Source organism: Branchiostoma belcheri, unplaced genomic scaffold (assembly GCF_001625305.1).
Source record: "Branchiostoma belcheri isolate BF01 breed outbred unplaced genomic scaffold, Haploidv18h27 scaffold18, whole genome shotgun sequence".
Lineage (NCBI taxonomy): Eukaryota > Metazoa > Chordata > Leptocardii > Amphioxiformes > Branchiostomatidae > Branchiostoma > Branchiostoma belcheri.
In genome coordinates this window covers 1,737,395-1,743,789 of record NW_017803268.1, presented here as the reverse complement: position 1 = coordinate 1,743,789, position 6,395 = coordinate 1,737,395, and positions in this window count along the sequence as shown.

Sequence of the window (6,395 nt, the reverse complement as noted above, 5' to 3'; positions counted from 1 at the left end):
CTTGTTTTTATTTCCCCCGATGCAGTCGAAAATTAATGCGCGCGCTGATGTCATACATAAAATTTACTTGCTGTGGCCTAATCCTTCCTCTCTTATCGTACTGGATCTAAATAGAACCAAGGCCGTTACAAGTTGTTGCGCGCACCCGATGGATTCTATGATAGATAGCTCGCTGCTTACTGTCTCTGGAGTGAGCGTCAGCTAATTCAAAGATAAGCCGACTGTGCGGAGAATAGCTCATGTGGTGATTAACGTTAACCGAAAACCTTGAGAAAAAGTTAGAATCGTTTTTCGTACATCTCCCCTGTGTGTCCACCCTGTTTTTGCTCCATTCCTTTCTCACTAGGTTTTTTTTTTCTTATGCCCATCTCTTTGTATCTTTTTCGTCTACTATTGTTAATAAAACCTTGAGAAAAAGCCAGCATGAATGTACACACGGGGAATGCTTAAAATCCACTTCTGTCCATACTTTTCGTCTTCTAGTCTTCTGTGTTTCTCCTATCTTTTAATTTTTCTCCTCTTTTTACCTGTCTCTTTTCCTATTTTCATCATCTGTCTACTGGATCTTATATTCTCTCAATTTCTCTGCTCTCTTTTAGCTTTCTAGACTCTCACCATATTACCTTTTCCTCATTAAGTTTTTATATTTCACTCCATACCATGGGTATGAATGGAATATATTGTTTCTCCTCATGTTTTCCCTACATCTCTTATCTTTCCTGTTTCAGTGTAATGTACTGTTGCATTTGAAATGAATTCAAATCTTTCTTCTCCTCATCCTGCCATTTCATTAAATAGGTTCAACTTCATTTTTAGACTGTTCATTCTCACATCTAAACGGCAGGATGTGACGTCACAGGTAACACCGCAGCCAAACGTCTTGTTATCGTCTGCAGGACGCCTGCGGTCATTTCCGGCAGGATGGAACCTTTTGCGGAGTGGCTCTCAACGTTGATTAAAGTAAAGTACCCCCGGGGTCTGACAAATGCACGAAGGGCGAATACCTCAGGCGTAGACCCTTCCTGTGAAAGATAACGTTGTGCGAGTGTTTGTGGGAGATAACAAGTGATGGGCAGAATAGCAGTACCCACGTGCGAAGGATTTTGTTGATATGAGTCCTGTAAAAGCTGTACCGGTTTGACCGTAATATGCTGGAAATAGAGAAAGAAGTTAACACTCTCTTTTAGTCTCGTCAAGCCTCCATATTGTATCCACTACTGTGCCTATCTACGTCTTTGCTTGAATGTGTTAAAGGATCAGGCACGGTACTCTCCAAGCAGAGGTTTGGGTTTTGGGGGTATTTTTAGCGTGTTTTTAGGCTTTTTTTATCGGGCTTTCTCTTTTGCACTGAATTTTTTCCCACCAAAAAAAAAATCAGTGCAAAAGAGAAACCCCGATAAAAAAGCCTATTAAAAAACACGCTAAACCCTCCTCCCAAACCCAAACCTCTGCTTGGAGAGTACAGGCACGGTATGTATCAGTTCAGGATAGTCTCCACGTATCCAAGAATTTAGATTTGCCAATAGCGCGGTTCTGCAGGATATGCGTGGACTATCCAGAACCATGCCTGAGTATGGTTCCTGATAAAGCACATTACTGGTTACTAGTATTGTACTCACTAGTACCCAAAATATATGTCAGATAGTCTTGACTCTACTTCTAGTGTGAAAACCGTATAGTGATTAAATACTTCATATATTACCATGGGCAGGTGCGCTAAGTTGTGTCTAGTTTCCAACTTCACACGGTTTGAAACACATTTGAGGAACTTTCATTCTCATGAACTGCTCGCTTGGAAAATCTTTCCTTTGACTCAGCACTCTGCTACACTTTTGACTTGCCATAGTTGCTTCATAGTTCGACCTGACAGTGATAGTAGCACCAAACATGATCGATGATCTAGCAGGCGAGAAACCTCCACCTTCACTCCCCTCACACAGGGGACCGTTCCTACCTGTTGGCTAATGGACCGTGCCGACCAATGACAGGCCTTGTTATAGATGAGTCGGGAATGACATTTCAAGATGGCGGCGCGTTTTTCAGGGTCGATCTGTCTTGCACTGACAAGATCGTCACACCTTTACGTTTACTATCACATCTTTGGATCTGTTTGACTTTTATATTGATACGTTGTACATCTGTAAAGGCTATGTGTACTTTGGGGACAAACACAGTGCATGAGGAAGCGTTACTATATCAAGCAAAGTTCACCGACATCTTTTCGTGAACTTTGAAATGTTACGAAGGTAAGGACAAGACAATTTAACGTCAAATAATGTGGGGGAGTGATACATTACAGAATGTAGATTCCTCTTATTTTCTTTGCCTTTTCAGGCTAAGATACAAGAGGTTTTTCGTACAACTCCTACTACACGATCAAATATTTGTTTACTGTTTTGGTACTTCAATTTTCCATCGATTGGACAAGTACATCAATTATTACTTTTATTTCTCTACTATGCTGATTTTGTGTCGTTTGTCATAATTTCAGCATAATTATGTATGTTTTATTTATTATTCTTATTGCTAGAAGTAATTATTATTGTTATTATTGTTATTTTATCTTATGTTGCTGGACTACAGGAAGAATAGTATGAAATTTACCATACTAATGGGGATCTCAATAAACAGACAAACAAACAAACAAACAAACGGTATGATTCGTTATACATGTATACACTCATGTCACTGCTCCAGAAAAAGTTTGTAGTATAAAGCCATGAGAAAAGGCAAATTAAACTTTTAATGTTATCTACTCGTTTTTCTTTGTGATGACATGATGATTGAAAAACGATTTTATTTGCCAGAACAAGCGGATGAGCCTTGGCGCCAGACCCGGAAGACGGTGGGCCTTGGTTCTCTCTCGAGACGGCACCCGGAGCGCCGCCTGCGGTGGTCTACATAACTGCACCCCGGGAGGAAGTCTGGATAATTACAGAAGAACATGCCAAGATACTGGGAAAACACTACTGGAATGCAGGTTTGTTGTACCCTTTGAGCTTTTCAATGAAAATCCTTTATGTCGTAGTTACTGCAGTGATGAGTTTTGGTGATAGGAGGCGTTGCAGTTTGAACCTTAAATTAGAAAACCCCCACTTTCCATGGTACATGCACAACAGCTTCAGCTTCTGATAGATATCGATGAAAATGTCGATGAAGGTTAGACATCCAGGTAATAAGATATACAAGAAAACAGTTACGTTACTTAAGCAACTTCAAAAATCTATCCAGTGCAATAAGTAACTGTACGTATCTTCTCTTGTGTAGATGGAAATAGTTTCCAAAACAGTTGCAAGTATAAAAACTGTCATATGAATCTACTAACGATACCTAACTGAGTTTCTGTATCTGTATCTGTATCGGCCTATCTGTACAATCAGTATAACCACCCTGCGGCGTAACAAACCAGCTTCGCAGGCACGCGGCGCGGCGGCAGCTGGATACATTACAACGAACGACTTGTTACACCTAACCCTTGAACATCTAACCCTAAACGTTGTTTAAAGCTATCTAATGACAATGCCCCTACTGTACTTGGTGACAGTGAGTTCCACCCTGCGATAGTTCTAGGAAAGAATGAGTTTTGAACACCTCAATCCTTTGTTGATAACTCTGGTATACGTACTTGAAGGCATGGCAGTTTCTTGTTCTCTTCTGGGCTGGTATTAGGTACTTAGTAATTGGTACGTCCACCAGTTTATTAGTCAGCTAGCTAACTGAGTTTGAAGTATGCATTGGCCTTGCATAAAATTTCCGGCCACTGGACATATCTAACGAATCAGTTGCCCTTGTTAGAGCCGCCCCTGACCGCTCTAGCTACCTGGACTTCACCTTAGACCCTTCCGTGTCCACTTAGCTCTCACCGCGCGCACACGCCGCCCTTACAGGTCATCTAAGGTCAGTTAAAAAGCCCGCAGGCTGGGTGATAAGTAGACCTGAGGCCACGGCAAGTATTTTTATGGACGACATCAGCAAGCGAATTGATTTTCGCCTGATTTTGAAAAAAAAAAAAACACGAAATTTTGTTGCCTTCTGACAGTGGATAACATGCCTAAAATGGGTAAATATGTCTGTTGCCATGCCGGAACTTGGATGACAAATAAATGTGAAGATAAGAGACAAGACAAGGCTCTGATTTAATGTTTTGTCTTTTACTTTTACTTGGTTGCAGTGTTCTATTTCATTCCTGTATATGTGATGTTGCCACTAAACCAAAAAAAAAATCTTGGTTAACAAGTTTATGATCTCAAAATTCGGAAATTTTAGAAATCTTGTTTTTTTGGCCTGCCTTCTTTTGTTTTCGCCCTATCGCATTAGATTTGGAGTCTGCGGAGGATGTCATCCATAAAATTTACGTGCTGTGGCCTAAGTAGAGTTGAGATATTCCCGCATCACTCGCTCTCTCAGGGTCAGAAAAGGTTAGGCATCCGGACGGAATTCCAGGCACGGACAAGGTTATCTTGATTATATATGTGCTTGCACATTTTTTTCAATCTCTAGACACATCCACATCCATTGCAATTCTACTTCTTCGTGCCCTTTCGCGTAAGGGTATTCTTAAAGGTGCCCTATGACAAGTGTTTTCCCGAGGAGTCTTGCAAAATAGAAAAAAAGTACGTACTCGTCAAGGAAATAAAAAGAGGAGAAGAGCAGGAGTCAACGACAAAGTTAACGTTATTTATCTGGGGGGGGGGGGGGCTTGATAGTCACAAAATATTCCTGGAAATTTATCACACTGTTTGATAGATCGTGTTCGTGTGCCCCGCATGTAGCGACAAAACCGCTCCAAGATATCCAATATGCCGGGCTATTTATATCACCGCCGTACGACAGAAGGTAGCCTGGGATCCAGTCTTACGTGATTGGGGTGTTCAGGCAGGCTGTGTCTTCAGGGGCTCTAGTAGCTTCCCCCGCCCAGTACAACAGGCCGTCCCGGTAGGAGTGTTACGCTAATAATAAGAAACAGTATGCTTGGGGATTTGGTTTGTGGAGGGCTAATCAATCTCTCGTGAAATACACACCGGGAAACCTATGTGAGGCGGGCGGGACAGAGCTCTTGCGGCCCCGACCACGATCAGACTGGATACCAGGCTAGACAGAACGCGTCTCGGCGGTAACGGGCTCGTACCGGGGCGGCCTGTTGATCCATGGCACCTGTCGGGGGGGTCAAGAACCGGGTCGGCGGCGGGACGGGTCGGTGACGGCAAATTGATTCACCAGCACGGTGGTGTGTGAGATAACAATACATGCACCACATTCTGAATAACAATCGCTGTTTTACTCAAATCTACGTGGATGCGTGACATACATGTATCATAATGCTAAAAAGCAAATTTTAGGGCGTCAAAACTAGAAATATCCAGTGGGATCGTGTGGCGTAGCGGCAGCGTTCTCGACTCGGAACCAGAGGCCCGGGGTTCGAGTCCTGACATGCCACCGTTCTTGTGCCCTTGGGAAAGGCACTTTACACGACTTTCCTCACTTCGCTCAGGTATAAATGAGTATTGTACTGTCCCTGTGTTGGTGGCGGCATTAATATAAGTTAAAAAAACTTGAGTGTGCCGTCACCACGTCTTGTGACTGCATGTTTCGGAATATAAAAAAATATATTCTGAAAGTGCATCGATATCTGATGTATTTCATAGAGCGCTTACAACAACACAGAAACAAGACTGAAATTCGCAGAACGCAGATGAATTTGACTCCTGCTCTTCTTCTTATTTTATTTCCTTGACGAGTACTTTATTTTTCCACTTTGCAAGACTTCTCTGGAAGAGCTTCACAATTCTAAAGAAACTTATCATCATTAGAAAGTCTCAAGGGCAAGGAGGCACGCACAGAAGACGTGTACGGGTAGATTGAGGTGTCCTTGGGGTGTGGTAGTTCTTGTAAGACGGCGTAATTAGACGGAACCCCCGTGACGAAAGGACCAATTACTGACTCCAGGTGGTGAGCTGGCGACGGAGTTATCGAGCGTTATCGCGAGATTTAAGGCCTGGACGTGATTTGGGTACAAATGCCCGGATGTAAGTTACAAGACAAGATCAAGTGATAACGCAATGTTTGCACAGGTTTTGTTTATAAGCATGTTTAATTTTGTTGAGAATAAACTTCAAAGCACCAAGGACAAGTCCAATGGTGGAAAATGCGTGACAACGACAACTCATATGATAGCCAATAAGCACCTAGGACAGATACAATGGAAACCAATCAGCGCCAAGAACACTTGTAGTAATGGAATATTTACGTGGGTTTTGCCTCTAGGGATGTCAAGTTCTGATACAAATGAGGTTAAAAGTTAGCCTTTCTGCAATCTGTAAATAGCAAGGACATTTTGCGATAGCCAATCAGCACCAAGGACAAGTCCAAGGGTGGAAAATGTGCAACAGGCAACA